General features: G+C 44.7%; 1 protein-coding gene across 1 annotated transcript in view; it reads left to right on the plus strand.

The window, feature by feature from the left end:
* DAP (death associated protein) overlaps positions 1 to 26,796 on the plus strand; it is a 68,049-nt gene that overhangs the window by 19,099 nt on the left and 22,154 nt on the right. The gene's annotated exons all lie outside the window — the stretch shown is intronic.

Below are 26,796 nucleotides of genomic sequence, written 5' to 3' on the forward strand. Positions count from 1 at the left end.
GCATCTGGATCCTCCAGATTCTTTAGTTAAATCTAGAATTAGCAAGGCCACATCCTTATAATTGCTCAGGTGTCCTTAAATGACACCTCTCCTCCCTGCCCCCAAGTCCCAGATAGCATGATTCCCTGCTGTCCCCCTGTCTATTAACTGTTTCCCTTGGAGGTTTTGATGTTAAGCTTGGCTCAAGGACCTTGACACATATCCATTTCCTTCCACCTTGTAGTACACAAATATGCCCCACAAATGCACATACCTGTCAGCTTGTCCACATAGAAGAAAGTGAACACCAAGCCTTCTGCCATACAGCTTGTCCCCAGAGGAGGAAAGAAAGTGTGGGAAGGGTGTGGAAAGCAGTTAAGCTATATTTCTTTGGACCAGGTACAATATTTCATGTCAGCCCAGTCGTCCTGAATAGTGGGTGGTAATCTCTCCACTTTACACATGGGAAACTGAAATCCCAGAGGCTATAAATCTGCCTTAGTCGTGTGCCTCATAAGCTAATGGAGCAGGAATTTAAGCCCAGGAATTGAGGACAAGAGTATGTGGGCCTGTGGTCATTTCCTCCACTAGGAAACCTGGGATGCCCTATCCAGTTGTTTGCTTGAGAAGGATAAAAGAGACTGAGAGAGAAAGCCTTGCCTGGAAAAAAATCCCAGAAAATTAATGAAACATGCCTTTCTGCATGAGTTTAAGTGGAGTAAGGCACAAATGTCTGTTTCCCTGTGTAACATGGTGTCAATACAATAAGAGATGATAATTTATTAGCATGTTTAGAAATAAGGACAGAACAGCCATTTGTTTTCTTTTGATTTTTTTTTTCATGAGGTGAAAGGTAGTGTTTATCCAAGATGCACAATCGAAATAAATATGCCAGAAAATGGATGATTGTAGGAGGAAGAGCGAGCACCACAACACTAGATTTTAGCATCTTACTCACTGTAAAGGATTCTTCTCTGTGGAACCAGGTATTTGAAGCAGGCTGACTATAGGGTGGGGTTTGCATAACACATGAGCAAGGGTTTTTTGTTGCCTGCAGCCAAATTGCTGTAATGTATTCCTTCAGTGTGTGTAGTTCTTGTCCTCCTGGCTTTGGTTCGCTCTTCACTGCTGTGGGTTAAACCACTTGTCCCACCTTTGACAAATGGGGTAAGCCTCTGCGGACTCTGAAGCTCCTGACATATGTTGCCAGCACAGCTCCTAAACCCCTGCGCCAGGCCTGGTGCTCGTCGTAGTTGACTCCCACCACCCTGTCCTGGCAGGCTGGTGAAGTGATCACAGTGCACCACCATCGCTGATACTCTGGAATATGAGGAGCCTGGCCCTGTTCTAAGTGCTCTGTCCATTTGACTCTGGGATCCTCATGACTACTCTAGTTACTGTCACCCCTGTTTTGTAGTTGGTTATTGATTATTATCCCCATTCCGGATCACTACTTCCCCTTCAGCAGCTCAGAGAAGTGAGGTGACTTTTCCAAGGCCACACAGTGAACGAGTGGCAGGCCAGCCTCCAGCACTGGCAACTGGGCCCAAATCCCCACTCTTAGCACTAGGCTGTGCTTAACAGTTGAGCGTATGTTTTGTGCTGGACATCTACTAAGTGCTTCATATCAGGTTTAAAACTCACATCACCTGTAAGCTGGTATTACTCTGCCCATTTTAGAGATGAATAAACCAAGGTTTAGGGATGTTATCCAGCCCAATGATACATAGCCAGTCAGCAATACCTAGCCAGTAATGATTTATAGCTAACACATTCATTATATTAATTTAATGTACTACTAGACTTGCTAATAAAATAAGTTTTTAAAATAAACTCACTGATTCTTGGGTTGCTCATAACCGTTTCCACATTCCTCAAGCCCATAATCCCACCTACGCAGCCTCATCATCAGTGGCTGGTCTAATTATCAGGGTTCACCAAGGTTTCAGGGGACTAGGATGGTTTTATTTCACATATGGAAAGGCCTATTTATTTGCAGAATTTGATCAGCATTTAATTATTGTCTTGGAAATGTCACGACGTGTGACTTCAACATCAGCATTACCCTAATCCTAAAGTTTTATGTTTTTACATGTTTTGATCCAAGTGTTCTCTGGGTATGAAAATAAGTGCATAGTCTCAGATGTCATTTTCCTCCTTAGATACACGTTTGCAAAGCTCTTTGCTTTCCTTCCCAGATTTTTAAAACTGACTTTCATTTACTTGGTGGCTCCTGCCTCATTAATCTGAAAATCAAATACTGATTACAGAAAAAAATGGACAACTGGAGCATTAAAAAGGTTATTTGAGCAAACCCCCCCAAAACACAACTTTTAGTTGTAATTGTTTTTCTTGCAAATATTAATGCTGCTCTTACTCCCTTTAGTTTTGTATCAAATGATTTCCTGTGCTGCCAAGTTACTTGAGATGCTTTATTTTAAAGGGGCGTGGGGGGGCAGCAGTAGCAGAAATTTGAAAATGTTGCCCAAGAACAACTGTCAAGCTGAATTCTAGTTACCTGTGGCTCTTCATATCCAAGAAGAGGAATGGGCTTCATTATTAGCTATTACTTTCCTGACTGGCTGCTAGATTCTGTCTCAGAACTGACCCAGTTAAGGGAACCAGTGGTTTTCCTTAAAGACTTTTGTTGAGTGTATTGAGATGACGTGCCCTGTCTCACTATGTAAAGGAGAAATTGCAGACACAGAGTGGACTTCAGAAGTCCATAGGATTCACTAAAGAAAACAGTTCCATGCTGAGCATGTATTGCGTTCCTACCATGAACCAGGTTCAGTACTAGATATTAGAAAGGATAGGTGAGAGGAAGAATAAACCAGAAATGGAAGGTTTGGTGTGGACTGGGATAGGGTGGGAAGGGGGTGGAAGGAAGGGAGCAGGGAGGGGGGTGATAAGGACACAGAGGGAGCAGCCCTGCCCTGAGCCAGGCTCTTCCTTGGGCTCTGACTTAGGACCTCCTTACTGGGTCCCATAGAAAAACAAGCTGCGGTTCAAATTCAAATCACCCCGCAGGTGGGAGAGATCCAAGATGAATGCAGACTGTAACAGATGAGCCCCATTGTAATGCAGCCCCTTGAAAGGAGTGGGAAAGAAAAGACCTCACCTAAGTAACTTTGGAAAACAGTATTTTGACTGGGTTCTATAAGGCGGAAGACAAAAGGCACCAAAACTACATAAATGCTATATCCCATTACTAAATGTGTTTCTTACAGGGTATGGCTCAACAATTCTGAAATTGCTTTATGTATATACTAGGATTAAACAAATAAGTAAATATATGGTGGATAGCAAGAACCACATTTCTCACTGTCAGAGGTGTTCGGCAGCTCCCGCTATCAGCCTTGCCTCCCTGAGACTCATAGATCCATGGCATACCCTGTAGGCAACTTGGGGCATGAGTGAAATACCACAGCTCGAGTACCAGCAGGGAGTGGTAAAAGGAACCCATAGGCCAGTGGCACCTAGGCAGCAGAAAGTTGCCAGAGCTGGGGCAGATCCCCCATCCCTACAAGGCAGCCGGGTCAGCTGGTGGTGCAGATGGCATCTGCCAGTGGCTGCCGAGGGAAGGTGAGAGTGTGTCTGCTTCTGAGCCTACAGTCCGTGCCGAGGGCAGACCTCCTCCTCCATGGCTGTGCAGAGACTTAGAGGAGCCCTGTCTTGTTTCCCAGGGTTGTAGTGAGCAGGACTTCCTGCCAGGCTTGCTCCCTCCACTGTAGAAGCAGTGGAGCAGATTCCTCTAACTGCCAGAACAAAGAACTGCAGCCAGGGTGGTTTAAAGAACAGAAAGTGTCTCTCAGTTTGAAGGCCAGAAGTCCAAGACCAGTGTGACAGTGGGGTGGCGCTCCCTCAGAAGCTCTAGGGAAGGACCTGTGCTCCCCTGGCTTCTGGTAGCTCCTCCGCTGGTGGTTGCCTAACTAACCTTCCCATGGCTCCTCCCTGTGTGTGTCTGTGTCCAAATTTCCCCATCTTATCAGGACCCCAGTCATACAGGATTAGGGACCCACCCTACTCCATTGTGATCTCATCTCTACTGATTGCATCTTCAACAACCCTCTTTCCAAGTAAGGTCACATCCTGAAGTCCTGGGGGTTAGGACTTTAACATAGGGATTTGTGGGGGGCACAGTTCAACCCATAACAAGTAGACAGCACCTCATGCCAGTAGGCAGCTGGTTGGCAGTGCCCAGCCCTGTTGGCATACCAGCACAGTGGTGGCATAATAGTTTCCTAGCCACGGAGCTTACGTGGCAGGTGACTGCACCGTGTACCAGCGCTGACTGTTGCCCAGGCTGAGCATTGCAGCCGTCACCCGTCCTGACCTGGTGGGTGCTCTAGACCAGGGATGTGGCCGAGACTTTGATCACACAACCCAGCAACTTAAACAGTTCTGTGCCTGCACCTCCAGTGCATGTACATTCATTTTTAAATTATACCTGTGTGCTTTTCTACCATTATATAAATTATAAAATGTATATTAATCTATTAAATAAAGGTGAAATAAGCAGTATTGTTAATGTCTTGCTGATCATGACTTTATATTGTCATTAGTGAATGTCTAAGATCCAGATGCCCTTGAGGTGAGGTTTCTCATTGATATTCAGGATGAAAATCTAAATTTCTAATGGGCTTCTGGTGATTGCAGGTTTTGTTGGGGAGGACATCATCATGTCAAATCTGATCAGATAGTTGGTATTTGGTATTTGTAATGTGGCTTATGAAGTACTTACACTAGGAGGAGAAGTGTGAGCTCTTCTCTTCATTGCTGTCCCCTTGGGCTTATATTGGTGTTAACTTTAGCCTCTGGAGTTTTTCTTCTAGGGTCTTTTTAAGCCAGTTGTCTGTTTTGTAAAAGTCATTTAAATTCATTCATAATACATTTGAGCGTAGTTCTAGGTACTGGGATATATTGAGGATAAAACTAGAAAATTTAATTTGTTACCCCATTAACCAGTGTTATATATATGTTGCAAGAAGCAGCTGGCAGGGTGCAAGGACCTATGGGTGGTGACCCTGCTCTTTCCTCTAGAACCCCAAGGACCATGAGGCGAGTGTTGGACAGTCTCCCTACAGACAGGCCAAACAGCCCACATAGCAAGTGGTGGTAAAGCTTAATTCATTTTGTTTTGGGCTTTTTTAGTTAAAAAATAAATGTAAATAGAATACAGTTACATGTTTATCTCATTTTCCTGACTACATTGTGACCCTCTTAAGCACAAAGAACAGCCTTCATTGATGATCGATTAGTGGTGGCTCCAACACCAGTTTTCCCATTGTCTGTAGTATTGAACATTTCTTCTAAAACTCATGGCTCTGTGTGTGTTAGGATGATCAATAGGAATGCAACTCTGTGCATTTTAAGGAGTTTTGCCCAGAATCATCCAGTGGCCACAGAGCACATGTGTGACCAGACACTTTGTGTCCTGGAAGTCATAGACATTAGCATCATCAGGAGCTGAGCCTCTGAGTTCTTTCATGTAGACAGGCACCAGAGGAAGGCTCAAAGTCTGGCAGGAAGTGAACCAAAGGCTGGCTGCCCCAAGGGGGTTGGAGCACGTGGGTATCCAGATGCCACAGGAGTCTGGCTAGACACCTTCAGTTTGGGGATGGGAAGGAAAGTGCGGAAGACCCAGCTTTCCTTCGTTCCTGGCGCTTCTGGCAATCGGTATGGAGGCAGCATTTGCACATCTGGTGCCAGAGTGGATGCACAAACTAGGTGTGCTGGACCAGAGCTTCTGTGTGCCTGTTCCTGCTCCCTCTCCCTCCTCAGGCCTCCAGCCTGCTTACAAGACTGGCATGCTCCCCTCCACACCAGGAGAACTCTTCTCATCAGGTGGAGGGAGGGAAGAAGGAAATGGGGCTATCAACTCCCCCTCCAGACCCTGCTCTGTGCATCTGCCCTGGCGTCAGCCTCTTGGAACGGACGACTCTTTTGTTTCCATGGGTAACTCAAAGGGCTACACTATCTGTCAGGGGTGTTTTCTTATAAACATATGAACAGAATTTAAATCCGTGGTTGAATTTTATAGAGCGAAATAGGCAATAATAGCTGTAGAGTAATGCTGCATATAAGAATAACCACATAGGAACAAGAGCCCTCTATTGAGATTCTTACATTACAATTACTATGCCCGAAATTTTCAAACCTTCTATTTAAATAAACTCCATTGACTTCAACTGTCTCAAAATGAATAATACTCAGAAGTGAATCAGTAATAATTCGTTTAGACGTTGATTCTTTACAGGTAAAATAGTAATTAACTTACCAATTTAATTACTTATTTTCCACTTGGTAAAATGGGTGAAATGAGGTAAGGTTAAGTGTTAAGCAAGAAACTTCTTCTTTTTTAAGGTGTCATTAATATACACTCTTATTAAGGTTTCACATGAAAAACATTGTGGTTACTACATTAACCCATATTATCAAGACCCCCCCATACCCATTAAAGTCACTGACCATCAGTGTAGTAAGATGCCACAGAGTCACTACTTGTCTTCTCAGAGCTACACTGCCTTCCCCATGATCCCCCCACATACCATGTGTACCAATCATAATACCCCTCGATCTCCTGCTCCCTCCCTCCGCACCCACCTTCCCCCACCCCTCCCTTTGGTAACTTCTAGTCCCTTCTTGAAGTCTGTGAGTCTGCTGCTGTTTTGTTCCTTCAGTTTTAAGCAAGAAACTTCTTTATCTTTGTGGGCATGTTCTGATGGGCCCTCAGCTTTCCTAGACAGGCTGTTTACTTGGTTTTGGTTGTTTACATCTTCTAAGGCAGGTCTGTAGTCATTAATGTAAAGTTACTGTGGACTGGAGTCATAGGATAATGCTATAATCAAGAAATTATCATAGAAACATCAGCTTTAGAGCTGAACATGACCTGAGAGGTCACCTAATCTAAATGCTCCCTTGAGAGAGGTTAGATACTGGATTTTACTGAAGAGCTACATACCGAAAGAAAAACATCTATTAAGTAGAGAGATACAAAGTTTTTTATGTTAAAAAGAAGCCCTTATTTCCCTCATTTGTGGAGTATAACAATGAAGCAAAACTGAAAGAACAAATTAACAGCAGACTCACAGACTCCAAGAAGGGACTAGTGGTTACCAAAGGAGAGGGGTAGGGGAGGGCAGATGGGAAGAGAGGGAGAAGGGGATTGTGGGGTATCATGATTGATACACATGGTATGTGTGGGGTCACGGGGAAGACAGTGTAGCTCAGAGAAGACAAATAGGGACTTTGTGGCATCTTACTACATTGATGGACAGTGACTGCAATGGGGTGGGTGGGGGGACTCAATAAGGGTGAATGTAATAACCACATTGTTTTTCTTGTGAAACCTTCATAAGAGGTTTATATCAATGATACCCTAATAAAAAAAGGGGGGAATATTTGGGGGGGAAAAAAAAAGCCCTTGCCTACTGCTGGTTCCATCTTCAAAAGAATTGAAAGCACTATCTCCAAAGATGTCTGCATACCCATATTCACCACAGCACTGTTCACAGTAGCCAGCAGGTGGTAGCAACCCAAATGTCCATTGGCAGTTGAATGGGTAAACAAAAGGCGGTATATCCATACAATGGAATACTCTGCAACCTCAAAAAGGAAGGAAATCCTGTCACATGCTGCAACATGGGTGAACCTTAAGGACATATGCTAAATGAAATATGCCACTCAAAAAAGGACAAAACTGCATGGCTCCACTTACATGAGGAATCAAAAGTAGTCAAATTCATTGAGACAAAGTGCAGTGGTAGTTGTCAGGGGCAGGCAGAGGGAGGAAAGGTTGTTGTTTCATGGGCATAGAGTTTCAGCTGGGCAAGGTGAAAGTGTTCTGGAGGTCTGCCTCACAGTGATGTAGATATGCTTAACACTATTGAACTGTATACTTAAAAATGGTTATGATGGTAAATTTTATGATATGTGCTTATTACCACAATAAAAAAATTTTTTTTGTAAGTAACAAAAGAAGACCTCACTGCTATGGAAAGCAGTTCAGTTGCTCCTCAAAAAGTTAAACATGGCATTACAGTATGACCCAGCAGTTCTACTCCCTGATATGTACCCAACAGAACTGAAAACAGGTGTTCAAACAAAAACCTATACATAAATATCCATTGTATTATTATTATTCACAACAGTGAAAAAGTGGAAACAACCCAAATGTCCACCAAGTGATGAATGGATAAATAAAACCTGGTATTTCCATACCATGGAATATTATTCAGCCATAAAAAAGAATGAAGTGTTGGCACTTGCTGCAACATTGGATAAACCTTGAAAACATTATGCTAAGTGAAAGAAGCCAGACACCAAAGGCCATATATTGTATGATTCCATTTATATAAAATGTCCAGAAAAAGCCAACCCAAAGAGACAGACAGTAGATGCCTGGTTGCCAGGGGCTGGGGGAGGATGGGGAATAAGGAGTGGCTGCTTGATAGGTATGGGCTTTCCTTTAGGGATGATGAAAATGCCCTGAAATGATAAAGGGGTGGTGGTGGCATAGTGTGATCAGTGTATTGAAAGAGCCGCTGGATTGTCCTTTAAAATGGCTAAAATAGTGCATCGTATGATATGTGAACATTACTCCATTAACAAGGAAGCCCTCATGCATGAAGGATTGGGAACCAGGACCTTAACTCAACCCCCACATCTGAGCTGGGCATGTGGACATGCACTCTGGTGCAGTGACTCTGCAGGGCCACAGCCGTGGTACTTCAGGACACCAGGGCACCTTTTGGGGAAGAGGCATTCATTGGCAGTTTCCGCTGCAAGCAGCAGCAGATCCCAGCCAGACTAGGTCAGGCAGCAAGGACAGCAATTTTCTCCCATGAAGAAGGCCCAGGATAGGGCTGCCTGCAGGTGAGGCAGGTGCCCCGGGCTCTTCCAGGTCTACCTCTGTCCCACTCATAGTTCTGCTTCCTCCTGGAGTGGCTTCCTCCACAGGTGGGCAGTGGGTGGGCCACAGCAGGACATGTATCCAGAAGAAGAAACCAGCCTCTCTTGAGTCTCTTTTTAGGAGCAAGATCAGCTTTGCTGGAAGCCCTCTAGGCAAACTCATTGGCCAGAACTGGGTGGTGTGACTCCCTAACTGAAATGTTGCTGAGATGGTCTTAGACATACGTTTGCAGCAATGTGGATGTTGGGAAGTCAGGCATCAGTACCTTAGGCCATATGGGCCAGGCAGAGGCCAGTCCAGGGAAGTCTTCCTGAGCATGGAGACAAGAAGGCACCCCATGTCTACACAGAAAAGAAGTGAAGTCCAGGGAGGGCAGTTGAGCCAGAGGTCAGACCCTTGGCTCAAAGTCTGGACAGCATGGTTTGGGGAACACAGCACAGAGCTCAAGACCCCAGGCCAATGAGACTGGCAGCAAGAGGTCAGAGCCTAGGCCCAGGTCTGAGTAAGGACTGGCACCCATTAAATGCCACAGGAAGATTCCCTGCCAAGGGCTCTCAATAGAGCCCCCCTTACAGCCAGACCTGGTCCTCAGAGCTTGTGTTTGAACTGGGAAGTGGGCATAATAGTAGCCATACACATTTAGAATAAAAGCCTTAGGGATTTGTAAGACTAAATCTTAAAGTTAGTCCCTGCAGGAACCATCAGAACTAACCAAAGAGCAGTGGTTAACCTTCTAGAATTGCACTGCCCCCATTATTCCAGCAGATTTTTATGGTAATGGGTTTGTGTGCCCCAATAATTCTTGTAAGTAGCAGTCAGTGGGTCGTGTCCCAGTGCACATCCAAGCGTTCCATCTCCATGCTCGTGGCCATTCACTTATTCACTCTCTCTTTAAGCACCTACCAAGCAATCTTCTCCATGGTTGGGATGTGTTAGTGAACAAAACAAAATCCCTCTTCTCACAGAGCTTACGTTTAAGTGGGAGCACCAGATAATACACACATAACGGTTGAGTAGAGTTAGCAATGCTGAGAAGAAAAACAAAGCAGAAAAAGGGTCGCAAGGAGTCTGCATCTGCTGGGAAAAGCACATGGAGGACACCCGATGGAGTGTTCTCAGCCACCGTTCATGGCAGCCAGGGCCCTCAGAGTGAGTTGGCCTGAGGAAAGAGGAACTAGGGGTGACGTCTGACACAGTCACAGGACACAGCTGCTCAGATGGGGTCCTCACGAGCCCGCGAGTGTGTTTAAGCTCACTTATTCATGCTCTCCTGCTGATCACCAGCATACCCGAGCACTCCTGCTCAAGCACTGTTGACATGGGGTCGCTGGAAAAATGATTTTCTGCTAAGCAGAAGCCAGAATAGGATCTTTATGGAAATGGCTTCAGGAATTAGTCAAGCCTGAGGCTAAGGACTTTGCAAATAAGGCACAATTTTATGGATTGTTTGGTGTGCTAATCAGAAGGTGGCTGGCTGTGGCCTCGCTGGCGTTGCTACAAAGCAGAGACTTACAGGGCATGACAGCAGAGCACCAGAGGAAAGAGTGTCTGGTATTCCAAGAATGTATCAAAAGTTGGAGTGCCACCACTGCCTTTTTATTCTGGATAACTTCGAGTTTGTAGAGGTCAGGACTAAAGCTTAAAACTGGGAGAATGAAGATTCTAAATGACATCTGTGAAATGTCCCTCTGTAACGGGTTCCTTAGTGTGATAATAATGGGATTTGAGCATCTTCGGCCAGTCTAACTTCAGAGCAGTAATTGCTGTTTACTCCTTCCACAGGCATTGTGGGAGGTGGGAAATGAAGGGAAGGAAGCTAAGATGGTAGAGTAGAAATACTCAGGTTCTGATGTGGATGCCTATTTTTGAAGATGGCAGTAAGTATAAAGGTTAAATTTGATTATGAGTATGAATTCATTCCCTTTATTTAACAACATTCCTGCTTATGGAATAGCCTGACCTCTGCAGCTAAGATTAACTTTCAGTACCTGTGGATTCAGTAGTAAGTGGACATGATGGAATCATCCCGAGGTTTGGAAACCTACACCCTCTGTGGGACGAGGGTGGCTGATACCCTGCAATACTGGGTAAGTTCTGAGGTTGAGAGAAAAGCTAGGACAATTGACAACATTAATGTTGTTAATTAACATGCCGTTCTGTTAACATGGAAAAGTTGATATTCTTGGATCTAGAAACACATCCAGAACTCCAATCGGCAGAAATATGGGGAGACTGTACTTTGTTAGGGGAATGGCATAAATGGGCATTTTGAAGGCAAGAGTAAGCAGTTTCTGGTGCAGGAGGGAGGCTGGGCTAGACGTCTCTCCCTGCCTCTTCCTCTGCGTCTCTTCACTCACACTTTGGTATAGGGGCTCTGTATGGAAGCACATTTCTCCCAAGCTGCTTCAAGGCATGGCGTCCTTGCCTAATGCTCTGGGTCATTGCCAAAAACTCTTTATCTTCAGGCAAGATATCTTGCTCCTGGTTGGCCACTAATTTGAACCCGCGTGTGTGCTGATTACACTCATTTACCTGAACTTACTGGCTGGTCAGGTTTCTAAAGAACATTCACATATCAGTACAATTATAAATCAATGGCATTGCTCTACTTTCTTGAATCCAAAATCTACCACTCTATGTCTATTTATGTCATTTCCCTGAAGCTCTAAAAAATAAGGCAAAAGAAATGGAGAACTGGTCCCTCAAGTCTTCATGGTTGTTTTCTTTTGCCTGTCCCTTGAGCTAAATCTAAATACTTTCCCCAGAATTTTAAGTAACTCTGTAACTTAACATTTTTAAAAACATAGCAGTGATAATTAGAAACCTAATACAGACTGATATTGAATGGGGAGCATACAAATTGATGATAAAAACATTATTTCCTAATGGATTAAAAAGAAAGTGAACAAACAATTCACAGAAGAGTAAATGTTTATAAACAAATATTAGTAAACAAATATGAAAAAGTTTATGTTTGGTGTCAAAAAAGAAGTAAACTAAAATGGCCTTGAATGTTATATTCCATTGTCTGGTAATTATATATGATTGCATATTTCAATCTGTATTTCTAAAAATGTTTCAAATTGTCTACAGATTTGAACACATCATTTTCTTCCAAGTTTTGCTCTCCTCCTGACTTTCTAATCTCATTTTTTCAGCTTTATTGAAATATTATTAATATATAATATACATAAGTTTAAGGTATTCAACGTGATTTGACACATGTATATATTGTGAAATGATCACCTCAATAAGGTTAGTTAATACCTCCATCCCCTCATAAAATTAACATTTTTTAATGATTATAACATTTAAGATCTATTCTCTTAACAACTTTAAAATGTATAATATGGTATTGTTAGCTTTGATCACTGTGCTGTACATTAGATTCCCAAAACTTACTTGTCTTATAGCTGGAAGTTTGTATCCTTTGACCACTATCTCCCCATTTCTAATACCCTTCAGCCACTGCAGCCTTCATGCTACTCTCTGTTTCTGTGAGTTTGGCATTTGTAGATTCCACATGTAAGTGGGAACATACAATATTTCTCTTTCTTTATATGACATACTTCACTTAACATAATGTCCTCAAGGTCTATCCATGTCACAAAACTCAAAATTTCCTTCTTTATGGTGGAATAATATTTTGTTGTGTGTATATATATATATATATATATATATATATATATATATATATATATGCACCACATTTTCTTTATTCATCCATCCATCAGTGGACACTTAGGTTGTTTCCATGTCTTAGTTACTGTGAATAATCCTGCAGTGAACATGGAGGTACAAATATCTCTTCAAGACAGTGATTTCATTTCCTCCAGATATAACCCAGAAGTGGGATTGCTGGGTCATATGCTAGTTCTGTTTTTAATTGGGGAACCTCCATACTGTTTCCCAAACTGGCAGAACCAGTTCACATTCCCACTGAAGGCACATAAGGGCTCCCTTTTATCCACATCCTCACCAACACTTGCTATCATGTTTTTTGATGATAGTGGTCCTAACAGTTGTGAGGTGACACCTCATTGTGGTTTTGATTTGTATTTCCCTGATGGTTGATGGTGTTGAGCACCTTTTTGTATACCTGTTGGCCATTTGTATGTCTCCTTTGGTGTCCTCTGCCTATTTTTTAATCAGATTATATTTTTTGCTGTTGAGTCTTATGAGTTCCTTGTATTTGGACATTAACCCCTTATCAAATACATGATTTGCAAATATTTTCTCTCATTCTGTAGGTTGCTTTTTCATTTTGTTGATGGCATCCTTTGCTGTGCAGAAGCTTTTTGGTTTGCTGTGGTCACACTTGTTTATTTTTTGCTTTTGTTGCCTGTGCTTTTGTGTCATATCCAAAAGAAAATGTTTGCCAAGCCCAATGTCAAGAAGCTTTTTCCATGTGTTTTCTTCTAGGAATTTTACTGTTTCAGGTCTTACATTTAAGCCTTTAATCCATTTTGACTTAATTCTTGTGAGTGGTATAAGATAGAGACAATTCCATTCCTTTGCACATGAAAATCCAGTTTACCCAGCACCATTTATTAAAGATGGAATCTTTTTCCCATTGTGTAATCCTGGCTCCCTTGTCAAATATTGGTCAACTGTATATGTGAGGGGTTATTGCTGAACTCTTGGTTATATTCCATTGGTCTGTATCTTTTTTTTTTCTAGTACCATATTGTTTTTATTACAATAGCTCTGAAATACAGTTTGAAATCAGTAAATGTGATACCTCCAGCTTTGTTCCTCTTTCTTAAGATTCGTTTGGCTATTCAGAGTCTTTGTGGTTCCATAACAATTTTAGGATTTTTTTTTTCTATGCCTGTAAAAAATGGCATTGGAATTTTGATAGGGGTTGTATAGAATCTGTGGATCACTTTGGATATTGTGGACATTTTAACAGTATTAACTCTTCCGATCCATGAAGATGGATATCTTTCCATTCATTTGTGTCTTCTTCAGTTTCTTTCATTAATATCTTATAGTTTTCAGTACATAGACCTTTCACTTCCTTGGTTAAATTCATTCCTAAGTATTTTATTATTCTGATACAGTCATATATGATACTGTTTTCTTAATTTCTCTTTCTGATAGTACATTGTTAGTGTATGGAAACATAACTGATATTTATATATTGTTTTTGTATCCAGCAGCTTTATTGAGTTAGTTTATTACTTCTAATAGTTTTTTTGGTGGAGCCTTTAAGATTTTTTCAAGATCATATCATCTATAAACAGTGACATGTTTATAGATGTTATAGACTTATTCCTTTCTAATTAGATGCATGTTATTTCCTTTTCTTGCCCAGTTGCCCTAGCTAGGGCTTGTAGTACTATGGAGAACAGGAATTTTGAGAGTGAACATCTCTGTCTTGTTTGTGATTTTAATGGGAAAGCTTTCAGCCTTGCACTGTTGAGTATTGTTAGCTGTGGGTTTGTCCCAGAGGTCTTATGTCATCTGCATGTATGTGCCTGTGTGCACACATGCACACAGGCACATACACACACAGTGGCAAGCTAACTGGTTAGCTGGCAAATGAGGTAAACCTCAGACCCTTCACAGTTTCCTATTTAACAAGAGGGGGTAGAGGGAAGAAGCATGGGCAGTGTTACGACTTGCCCAGTGGTGCTCAGCTAAGTGAAAGCGGCAGAGGCTGAGCAGCCATCAGGAGAATCCTGGTCTCTGAAGACCCCAGCCAGCGCTTTTACCATCCAGTGGCCCATCTCTGAGTGACTAAGGAGTGAGCAGAAACTCTCAAATTTCTGTTCTCTTGCAAATCCCCTGAGAATCTTGTCAAAATGCCGGATTCTGCATCAGCAGATCTGGGGTGGGTCCTGAGACTGCATTTCTCACAGTTTCCCAGGGGATATCATGCTGCTTGTTCCCACCACACTTTTAGTTGCAAGACTCCATCCCATCTCTGTAATGCTAACAAAGTCTATATGCTCTTCAGAAATGTATCAACACTATGTAAAAGGTAGAAAAGATTATATGACTACTTTACCCTTTAACTGTTGGTAAGCAATTATAACCTCCTAATTGACCACCATATTTATACATACTCTAGAGGGAAGGGGCAGACAGTGTAAGTGAGGGCAAAACAACATTTTTTTCCATGAAACTTTAATCTATTTGGAAAGTGGCACTCTGCCTATTGAGTGTATGATTATGTCTCATCATAATTGGACCTTGGGGAATGAGAAGTTTAGAATATTGCCCTTGATAGCAAACAGATAAATACAAGCCACTGTTAAACCAGGTGCTTCATATACTTAGTCTCACCTTGTCTTCACAGCCAACAAGGGAGGTAGTGGCCCGCCTTTTTATGGGTAAAGAAATCTGTTGAGAAAGGCTCATAACATGCCTATGGTCATTCTCATAGGAACTAATAGAAGTAGGATTTGAATCCCAATCTGTCTGATTCTAAGATTCTTGCCACTGTGCTGCCGACCATCTGTATTCTGGCAGCTAGTCCTCTTCCCAAAGAGTTGGGGAGAAATTATTGAAAAGACAGCCTTAAAACTCTTTGAATTTTGAAGTTCAGAGACATATTTTCAGCACTAGGATTGTACTCCTAGACTTGTTTTCATCCAGTCTCATTTAAGATGGATGAGTTTTAGTGATTTTTTTTCTATCCCACTTGTCCACTTAAGCCTTGCCGTTTTGAGGCACCATGTTGGAGCGGCCCTGCAGGGATGCGGGCTCCCACTCGGCATGCATAATGGCAGCTGCCTTTCCAGCAAGCCTTGCGATCTCTATGGCAGGAGCCCCAGATCCAGGAACACAACTGTCCCCTTAGAAACTGCCCAGCCAAAGGTTGTAGGGGATGCAGAGGACAAGGCAAGGTCCATGTCGATTTCTGAAGCCCTAGATTGGAGATTCTCAAAGTCAGCAAAGAAAGGAAATCAGACCAGAAAAGTACACGTAAGAGGAAATTGGCGTCAGGGTAAAACCGATGACTCACAGCTACTAAGTTCATGATTTTAAGTGGAAAAAAGATATAAAAAGGCTTACACGGGAAGGGTGGTACCCCATGGGCTCAAAACAAACTCCGTTAAAGAATAGAAAAGTCTGTTCTCATTTTGCCAGTGGTTCTGAATTGACTACAGACAGGAATGAACACAGACGCTCTCCAGCTTCGGCAGGGCTGTGCCTCCGGAGTGGGTTTCTATTAGAAAGGCCTTTGTTGGGTCAGAGGGGAGCCTGAAGGGAAAAGGAGGGAGGCAAGGGGCTCAGGTCAGCAGGAGTCCATTGAACTCCCACCTCTCCCGCTGGAAGGATGGGGAAATTCTACCCTCAGCACCTTCTGAGCATTCAGAGCTCGTGACTTTGTACTCGGATGGCTGTGTCCCTGGATGACAGGCTTGGGAAACCCTAGCTTGGGGTGAGCACAAGGGCTCCCCCTCGGAGTCACTGAGGCGGCATCTCTTAGGGGGCAACAGAGCCAGAAGAGAAATGTTTCCACTCGAAGCTTGACTTTGACCTGACTCATGCTTGTTTTTTTGTCTCTTAGCGTGTCTGTAGGCCTTAGCTTCCTTCTTTATCGTAGACTGCACTGATGACCACAGAACCACACTGTTGAGGTACACATAGCCCCCAGGATTCAGCCTCCCACTGAGTGCCTGAAATGTACGTAAGGCAGCATGGCCTGGGACAGTCCCCAGACTCCTGGCCTGTGGCTCCTGGGTGCTCCCAGGTAAGGACTAACCTTCAGGGTCTGTCTCTTCTTCTGTAGCACAAGATTTGTAGATGTGTCTTTGGGGACTTTTATGATGTAAACAGAATGAGTGAAAATGAATATCTGTATGCTTTGAAGGTAACTAACAGCACACAAAAATTAATAACAGTCACACTTTACCGAATTCCTGTTACGTGGCCAGAACTTCGCCAGACCCTGCAGGAGATAAGAAAACGTAAGTCAGTCCCTGGGAAACTTGGGGAAATGGATCAGACCTTCCTGAGGCCACCCACACTCCTTTGGTGGTAGAGTAGCTGCTATGCAGGTGATTATAATAAGTCATTTCAGACTTCAGCAGGACTAAGGGGCTGTGCTTTTAAATCTTTTGAAAGTTTTTACTAATAATTATTGTATGACATTTTTAGGATAGCACAAAGAAATGGACTATTTGTGCTATATGGCTTGTTGAACAAATCTCTTGGGTGTTCTTCTATGCTGTACATTTTTGCCCACACCCAACAATGCACCATTTGTATTTTGACATTTGCTTCAATAATTTTCCAAATGGGTGGCCAGCAATGCACTGGCATAACACCCCCCCACTAAGATGCAGAGCAAGAGGGCAAGTCCCCTTTTCATAGATCCTTAGGAGCACTGTCAACACCAGAGGGGTCACAACCTAGCATTATAATGAGGATGGAGGTAATGACATATGGTACAGCTAGCTCAGACCAAGATTTTTAATGAGGGAGGAGCTTGGTTTCACACATTTATTCTTTGGCTTTATCTGGCCTGGAGCGTGCAATATTATCTCTCCTTGTGAAGTGCTGTGTGTTAATTAGTGACTAAAGCATGCTTTCCTTTACTAAAAATGCTCAAGAACTGCTTCATTTCTTGCCTGATTGTTCTTCATGATCATTCCTATATGTGCTTTTATTGTTCATCTGTTATTTCTTCCCAAGTATCCCAAAGAAATGGGCTTAACAATAGTCTTGTTAGGATGACCCATAGGAGCTAAGGTCCTGCAGCCACTGACTTGTTCTTATGAGGCATCAGGGTGAAACAGAAGGGCCCACTTAAATGACCTGAGTTAGGCCAGCTGTGCCATCAGCCAGCTGGGTAACTTTGTGCAACTCACATTATATTTATAGGATAGGATATAGATGGAAAGGGGGTTGGATTCATTTCCATGGTTTTAAAAATTCTTATCTTCCAATTTTTTTTTTAATCTGGTGAGCTTTTAATATAGTATCTTCTGTGTTCTATGAACTTAAGAATCAGTTATCATACATACTGTTTTAGAGGGACTAAATTTTTAGCTTTCTTTTGTAGACTGCTTCCCCTATTTGGAGGAGCCTGTGACAGCAAGAGGAGGTGAGGTGGCAGATAGGTAAGGCGTATCTGTCTGTATTTCTTTGGCATTGACATTTCGTCAGGGGCCATGTTCTGGAGGATGGCTGGCCTGCTGATGGCCAGGAGTTTGCAGCTGTAGTGGCCAGAAGCATAAAGACATAAAAGGAGGATTTTCTGGTACATTGGTCACTGAATGTCTTGCTGTGCAGCTTCTGTGATTGATACTCAGTTTTGTGGCTCCTTCCTAACCATAGTCTTTAAAGGGAGGTGGGGAATAGTAATGTCAAGGAGGAACCGCCATGACAGCCAGACAGCCATTGGGCGGTGGGTGTGCACAGGGTATTGCTCTCAGTGGCTGAGTGGTCTCATTCAGACACTAACATGGTTTTCCTTGGAGTGACCAGTCCGTCCCCATGGCACCTGGGCCTGGGGGGTTGGCATGGCAGCCAGCAGCTGACTCACATTCAGCAGGGACCAGGTTGAGAGTTAGCAGCTGCTTGTGGGAGGGTGGAGGTTCAGAGAAGATTCCTTCTTCCTACCCACAGTTGTACAAACTTCAAAGGGAGTTTATTTGGCACAACTGATGTGTCCCTGAAAAGCTCATCTTAAATCAGTTTCTCTTAATCAAATTTTATTCCCCACCAACAAAATTTCAGAGCTACTCAGCCTCATTTTCCCACTGATTCTCTAGTGATGGCACTCAATTTCTGCTTCTTCCCTTCACATCCTCTTTGCCTCTGAAAATGAAATGACCAGCAAGTAACTACAGGACACCACACTTCCTAAAATTGACCACAGCTGTCAGTGGAAGGGGCAGTGTCACTGTGAGGGGGGCGCCAAGTTGAGTGGTAGGAAAGTGAATGAAAGCGACCCTGGGTTGAACCCTGCATCCTCTGCTGGAGATATTAAAAATGGTGTTCATCTCTGCCGCATCCAGGCATGCCATATGATCAAGAGGATTCATGTCAGGTCCAATGTGAGACATCAGATTAATTGTTACATGTGACAGACTGACATGTAAAGTGATAAATGCCTCAGTGCAGTCTCCCTGTTAAAATTACATGGTGAGTTTTCATGACCAGGGGTGCAGATGATGGGCAAGGAAGGAGAGCATCCCCTCCCTCTGCAGCCTGCCCTGCTTCTTTCTGTAGCTTGGAAAACAGCCCATGGGCCTAGACCCGCTCATTTCCCTACATTTTTGTTAATTCTTAACATTTTTCTTCTGCTTTGTCCCCATGTTACTGTTGTGAATTGCTTTCTCTGGGTGCTGCTCCCCTAGAAGGGACCCAGCAGCTGTTTATCAGCATATCAGCACTCGGGAGCTGCCTGTGAAATGGCCTCCAGGACTCGTGGATCACCGCCAGCTGCCTGAGTTTCTCAAGGTCACTTGTTGCTGTGGGAACCTGCCAGTGGTCAGGCTTGGACTCAGTGTCCTGTGGAGAGAGCTAGGGCAGGGCCTGGGTGGAGCCTGTGACATCATGTGGACATGCATGGCCAGGAGCCACTCCCACTGCTGTTCAGAGCCATTCCCACCATTTCAGGAACACTTTGTGGTGTGAGATGCAGTGACTTCCTTCTCAGAGCAAATGGGCCATCGAGCTACAGGGTTTTCAACCTCTGCAGCATTTGGGGGCCTCCCTTCTCTGTCCTCTAAAAATAGAATCTCAGCCACTGTCCAAGCATCATTCCTGTCACAGTGGGGACAGCAGGCCAGCGGCCACCTATGAGGCTCACCTGTAGGAAGTACCTACATAGGAGACCCCTCGTCTCCTAACAGGAGGTCCTACAGTCTGCATACCTGTGTCTCCTTGTTTTTCAAATTCTTTGAATTGTTCCCTCAATGTTTTCCTGAGTTTGTTTCTATTTACCCACATTACAGGTTTTCTTGCCATAAGAAGTATAAGATGCGATTACCAAAATACTATTTTAAATCATGATAGTTATTTCTCCAAAGATGTAATAACAGGATTTCATGATAGATCTAATTAGTGTTGTCACTTTGAAATAGTGATGAATGTAAGCGGCATTTCGAGGTGCCTGAGACAAAAGTGACATAAAAGTTACCGTACTGCCAAGATGGCTGTGCTTTGTCACCTGCATTCATAAGGAAGAGAACTTTAAATAGACGCTCAGAAAAATGAAGATACAGGGTTTGTGTGTGCTCATGTGCTTTCCCCCTGCTGAGTTCAGGGGTGCCCTGATTTCTATTTCTGGGCCCCTTGGCTAAGACCCCTCATCCTGTTCCTGTTTGAGCCATGTTATCCCAAAACATATATGTCTAGACTTGTGTGTCAGGCTGACTATAATCTTCCATCCCATCAGACAGGTTTCCAGGCTCTGGACTTCGGTGTGATTCTCATGACATAAACCTGGAGGCCTTGTGGAGAGAAACCACAGCTTAGAATCGGGAGCACACAGGCAGGCTGATGAGACTGCCCCTCGCACGGTGCCCCCCACCAGTGCTCTGCCCTCAGACCTCTCTGCTTTCCCCACTCACCCCCCCATTAGAGGACGCCTCAGTCCGCATGCCAGCGAGGGCCACCTCTCCCTCTGACGGGAGGGGCAGCACCTCAGGGCCACAGGCTTTGAGTCACATCTGCAGTGGGATGGCGTGCAGGCAGACAGGGTTTGAGGCAGCAAGTTAGGGTTTCGGTCCTAGCCTTGTGACCTGCTGCCTTGTAGTTGTGGAAACAACACTTAAATTCTTAGAGCCTGGCTTCTAGGGTATAAATGGGGGTAAAATAATAGTCCTTCACAGGCTGAAATACCCGACTCTGTACAAGGTAATGCGTTCCGTCACTGGGAGAGCTAAGGGCTTTTGCAGCCAAGACTCCAAGGCTGGCTGGCAGACCCCTGCCCAGCCCACAGCTCTCACCATGCCACCCTGGGCCCCGGGCTCCTACCCTGTAAGCTCCCGCCCTCACTCCATCCAGCCTGCCTTGTGTCACACTTCTCACACTTTTTCGTGAATTCAGGGCCTGAGCAGGCCATGTCTACTCACTCACCCGAACACACACCACCTATTCCTTCTGCATGCTTGGCACTGCTGCTCCTCACATCTGGAAGATTCTCTCAAATTGCTGTTGTTTGCTAGAGTTTCCAAAACAAACCCTGCCATAGCAGCTTAGACACCAGGAATATAGTTCCCGTCTGGAGGCTGAAAGTCTAAAATCAAGGTGTCAGCTGGGTTGGTTTCTTCTGGGGCCCCTCTCCTTACAGACGCTGCCCTTTCTATGTCCTCACATGGCCATCCTGCAGAGCCTCTCTGTGTCCAGTTTCTCTCTCAGATTGTTATCATAACTGGATTAGGGCCCACTCCAATGACCTTATTTTAACTTAATGACCTCTTTAAAAACCCTGTCTCTGAATAAAATCACATTCTGAGGCCCTGGGGTTTGGACTTTGACAGAGGATGCAGTCCAACCTGTAACAGCCCGCCACTTACGTGTGGTCATTACCTGCCCCAAGCCCTTCCTGGACTGCTGTGTGCTTCCACCGAGATTGTCTCCGCTGAGGGGACGCAGTGTGCACTTGATCACTCTGCTCCACTGCAGCACTTGAGGACCTACTCAGAGGACAGTAAAGAGGTACCTCCCTCTGAGGCAGCTGGTGATAGTCTAATCAGGAAGGCAGGGCATAAGCACTAGTAAGCAGGAGTGAGATGGAAGGGAAAGCACTGTGGGACTTCAGAGGATGTAAAATGCCGAAAGAGCAAGAAAGCGTAACTTGCAGACTATTGCAGGTCATACACAACACTGAGGGAGGCCGGGTGTGCCCCCAGAGCACCAGTTTCTGCACCAGAAGGGAGAAGCTTCAGCCCCAAACCTGGTAGCGGGCCGTCCATGCTACCAGCTGGGAACTGCAAGTCACTCTGGGCCATGCTAATCCCTTGTGTGCATCTCTCGACACTCCCTTGCAGTATACAGAAGAGTATTGCCCTTTGCCCTCCCCTTGTTCCAGAACCCAGAAACCTGTAATGGCAGGATTTGCTTCATGTTTGTCAATTTCAAATATTTTAAGAGGTCAAGTTTCACATTCTCTCATGTTTAAATTAAAGCCCACAGTTGTTATTTATTAGCTACATTGCATGTTTCCTCTGTCCCTTCTTTTCTCATTCAGCATACTCCCAGGGTAATCTCACTTCCACTCAGTGTTTCGTACCAAGTGTCTGCAGATTACCCCATGTCCATGTCCCCTGCTCCCGCCACTTCCCCTGGTTCGGGCTGGTATCACCAGCTGCCTGCAGAGCCCTCTATTTGGGTGTCCGGGACAAACTCAATTCCATTTGCATCCGCTTCTCCTGGGAAAAGCTGGGGCAGATGGAGTTGGTGCACAAAGGCAGCCAAGCCAGAAGCCTGAGTCCTAAGCCAGGGGCCTGGGTGTTTCCCCGGTTGCCCCAGACGAGACCTGCGCTGGCCGTGTCCACCACCCTCCCGACCGGGGGGCACTTGCCCCTGCTCCCGTCACTCGCTGGGGGGCCTCGCTCTCTTCTCCCCCCTCTCCTGATCATCTCCTGCCCCCAGGCTTCATGACCCAGTGTAAATCCTGATCTCACCGGAACCCTGTCACCTCTGAGCCCCTTAGCGGACATCCATGATGCCCAGTGCTGTCTGTGCTGGCACGTTCCCCAGAGACGTCTCCGTGCCGTGAGGTGAGCACGGGATGAGAGAATTAGGGTGGGAGTTAAACCTGGTTCTGCCAGAGCAGCTCTAAGCCTTGGCCACATCCCTGCCATGCCCTGACCCTCAGTTTCCCATCTTGGACATGGGCAGTGATGTCTTGTTCAGAGGATTTAATGTGGTAAAAGCCAGTTGAGGCATCTACATGGTGCTTGGCCAAGAGCAGGTATTCAGGAAATACCACTCGCTCTGCTCCACCCTAAGGCCTTAGGACCAAAGTGCTCCAGATGGGCGTGGGGAGTGGTCCGGATGGTTTTTACATTGTGTGTCCGTGTCCTTATCTGTCTAATGCTCCAGTGTGTGGTAGGACTTTTCCGGAGCTTGTTTCTGAAGGTGGAGGTGAGGGGACTTCCCGGGGCTGCCCCTCTCCCCGTGAGCACTGTGACCTCAGAGCACAGCCTGGCTCCCAGCCTTGAGCCCTGTCAGCATTTCCTGGGCTGGGTAAAGCTTTGCCAGTCAAGCCCCCAGGACTTTCTGATTGAGTAAGTCTAGAGTGGGGCCTGAGAATGCATTTCCAGCCAGTTCCCAGGTGAATTAATGCTGCTCCGAGGGGACCACACTTTGAACTACCGCCCTGTTTAGAGTCCAAGAGAAACGTTGCTTGCTTCTGTTCAGCACAGACGACCACTCCTCCCTTTTGAGTGCCTCACCTGGGACGTGTTACAAGTGACTAAATATCAGCTTGTTTTACATGAGCGCCATTCTCGGTGCTGTGGTGAAGTGGTGGGAGCGTTCCCTGTGTGGCATTTTTCAAAGCCTGCTCCCTAGCATGCCAGCCCTGTAAGTACTCTGGTCAGAGAAGTTGGGCACGTGTCCTCTTGTGGTCCCCTCTTGGGAATTCCCAGTGTTCCTTGGCCTGCGACCTGGCCAGGGAGGCCCTGCCAGAGAGAAAGCCGTACTACCCTGTGTAGCCCATTTGCCAAACCCATTTGCAGCTCTCTGCACAGTGCAGTGGGAGGTTTATGAACACGTGTGGTCAGTGAGGTAGAATAGGAAACCACTGATGGTGGAATTTCTTTAGCATATTACCTGTTTATTCCTCTCTGGGGGTACATTCTGTTTAGGTCTTGCACCCGGGGAACAGTTACATTGTCTTAACCAGGCTTTTGTGGAGTCCTTGAAATTGGGCTTTTATTGTCATCTGTTATCCCAAGTAATTTGCCTGGCTTTTATAGGACTGTATGAACATATTCTGAACAGCAAGCCTAAAAGCACTTAAAAAGTTAAATTCATATGGTAGAACTTCAATCCGTATTAATTCTAGTGAATGGTAGTGTGATACACTTTTCAGAATTCCAAATTATAAAATATTTATGAAGAAATGTGGTGCTGTTATTTCCATGGTCATATTACAACTCAGTCTTGTCTAATTAGAGTGTTGCCGGTAAAATTCCTCACAGAGGAGACATGATTTCATATATAAATAAGACTTATTTGTTATAATCATATCAATTATTTGTGTATAAATTCTCATTGTAGGGCATTTTGGGTTTCCTCCCAAAACTTTATTTTCTTAAGGGGCTTTAGTATTCTTTCTTCCATCCTGTTAATGTTGGCTCTGTTTATCCAACCTATCTCCTAATAAGCATAAACTTCAAATTTGTGAAATGCAACTAAGTAAGGTTTTGCTATTTTGGAAACATCATTCACCTGTGAATAAGTGCAAGCTGCTCTCCAGCTCCCTATATATCTGATCAGAGGACATTTGTTATGGTCAGAATATGACCTGTTTGTCTGCAAACCCTGTTCTATAACCCACCTATAGTGCAGGGGCTCACCTACAATCCTGTGGTTACTTTCATGCATGGTTTATGATTACAGAGAAAAATGGAAGCTCAGGAAAGTTTATCATTTAGTGCATTTCTCAGAGTAAGGTGTGTAATTCCAAAGAGTAGGTTATGGCACTTGGGTGGGTCATGAAGTTGATGCAATGGATGGAAACCAGCATTTTAAAAAAAATGGAATAGGATCAAGCAAAAAATTCTCAAGGGCATTCCAGGCTGTCCAACTCAGAATTGTTTGTTTTAGGCATATGTGTCTGTGCACACATGCTAGGTCACAATATTACCAACCCAAGTTTCTGCTATGGGTCATGGTCAAATGTAGGAAAACCATTTGGTAGAATATGTTGTAAGCAATTCCAGAGTAGAGAAGAATTAATAACTTATATTGTGTGTGTGTGTCCCTAAAATTTTCCTCCTTAAAGTTATAGTTTAGCATCATATGCCCCTGAAGCCATCTCTGTACCCTGGCAGTGTGATGTCCTTTACACTCTTCCCACTGAGTGGTGGCTTTGCAGTAATGCTCAAGTTTATGTCATCAGTGGAATCCTTCACAGTGTTACTGGCTGATTCGGCTCTCCAGGGCAGCACCCAGCTCTTAGGACTAAGTGAGAGTTGGCCCTTCAGAGGCAGTGTGACAGCACAGGGCAAGGCACTAAACTGGGGCAATCTGGAGAATCCCCTCTGAGAGAGAACTGGATGGCAAGCAGGGCCGGGACCACTGGTGTGTCATGCCACAGCATACCCCCACCCTTGATCAGTACCAGGTGCAATGCATGTTGTTAATTAGTTTGAAGAGTAAACTTTAAAGTATCCAGGTGTAGCCAGTATACGGCTGTGAAGAAGACGGACGTGCTCCTGGTCCACTCTCCTGGGCCCCTGCCCCTCTGGTCGGGTGCTTCCTGCGTCAGAATCTCCAGTGCGCAGATGCCCAGCCCTGCCCAGCTAGCCACTCCTCTTCAGAGCACAGCTGAAACCTCACTGGTCTGCCACACCAGATCCCTGCTCTGCATACTCCTGTAGCACATTGGCCTTCCCCAGAACAGCTCTTTGCCTAAAAGTAGGCCTTCAGTTAATCTCTCTTTACTGGTTTCTTTTTGGACCACCAACTGCTTCACACATGGAGGCTAGCCGAGTGCCGTGCACACAGATCACTGGCTTCTTTCTAAAGCCGATCTCCTGTGACTGATCCTAGTGGCTCTGAGACTTAGTCTGCCTTGCTTGCGTCTTCAGGAAAGGAGAAAACGCTTGGCCGAGGTTGTATGGTTAGGGGAAGACAGGAGGTTTGCATTGTTCCCGATGAAGGCCAGAATACTCTTCGTCATTGAGGTCCCTGGAAACGCTGACCTCTCGGCAGTCAGCCTGACCGGCTTAACTCCACACCCGATCTCTGACCCACAGTGCAGGGTTTACATGCACACATCTGCTGACCTCTCAGATGCAATTTAATGTATTAAATTTGGATAAGCATTGATGACTCTAGGCACTGTTTTTAGGTTAGTAAAAGTGTGTCCTTGATAAAATTCCATCATATTTTTTGTCTCACAAACTATGTTAAGCAGTTCCTACTTGTAAAATGTTTCTCAACTGCCTTGTCATTGATCAGGAAAGTGAGTAAGTCTTAAGTCTGTCTCTCTTTTCTTATAAATGAAGCAACATTTGGGTAAATTCAAAAGCTGTGAAATTACACAAAAGCCTTATTCTGAGGTTTGGCCCTTGAAAAGCACAGGCTGCCGTTAGGGACCCAGGCTGCTGAGTCTGGATCCTGGCCGCCCCTTCCTAGCTGTGCAGCCTCAGGGAGCTTACTAAACCTTTCTTTGTCTCAGTGTCCTCATCTGTAAGTTGTGACCGATGACTGTACTCACAATCAGGCTGTCATGAAGAGTTAATGTGTCTACAGTGCCTAGAATAGTTCGCGGTGCACAGTGGAGAGAGAAGTATTAGCTCTAATTAATGGGATGTCCGTTAGTTCTCTTCACCTCCATCATTTTATTGTCAAAATCCTAGAACTGAAAGTAATCCTTCTGCTCTGTAAGCGGATAGCTCTGGCCATTACAGAATGTGTAAGGCACAGTGTGTTAAAAGAACAGACCTGTGTTCTCCTCCTGTGCACTGCACTGCACATATCAAGGCCAACAGGAGGCAGGTGGCCACACCACTCCCAGGTGTTTTAGGGCATCTTTTCTGTGTTGTACTGTTTGATTCAGTGCTGGCACTGAGCTAAGCTCAAACTCCCCACACCAGGGTTCGGAGGCCACTGTGGCTGCATTCTCATCACACCCACGAACCTGTGGTTGAGAAGTGCTTTGTTTCTGGGCATCTCACACAATCCGAAGCCAGTAATTGCCCAGGTGAGTGCCACTTTGTCATGGCTCATCAAACTAATGTTCTACTAAGAACATT

Source organism: Manis javanica, chromosome 1 (assembly GCF_040802235.1).
Source record: "Manis javanica isolate MJ-LG chromosome 1, MJ_LKY, whole genome shotgun sequence".
NCBI classification, from domain to species: domain Eukaryota; kingdom Metazoa; phylum Chordata; class Mammalia; order Pholidota; family Manidae; genus Manis; species Manis javanica.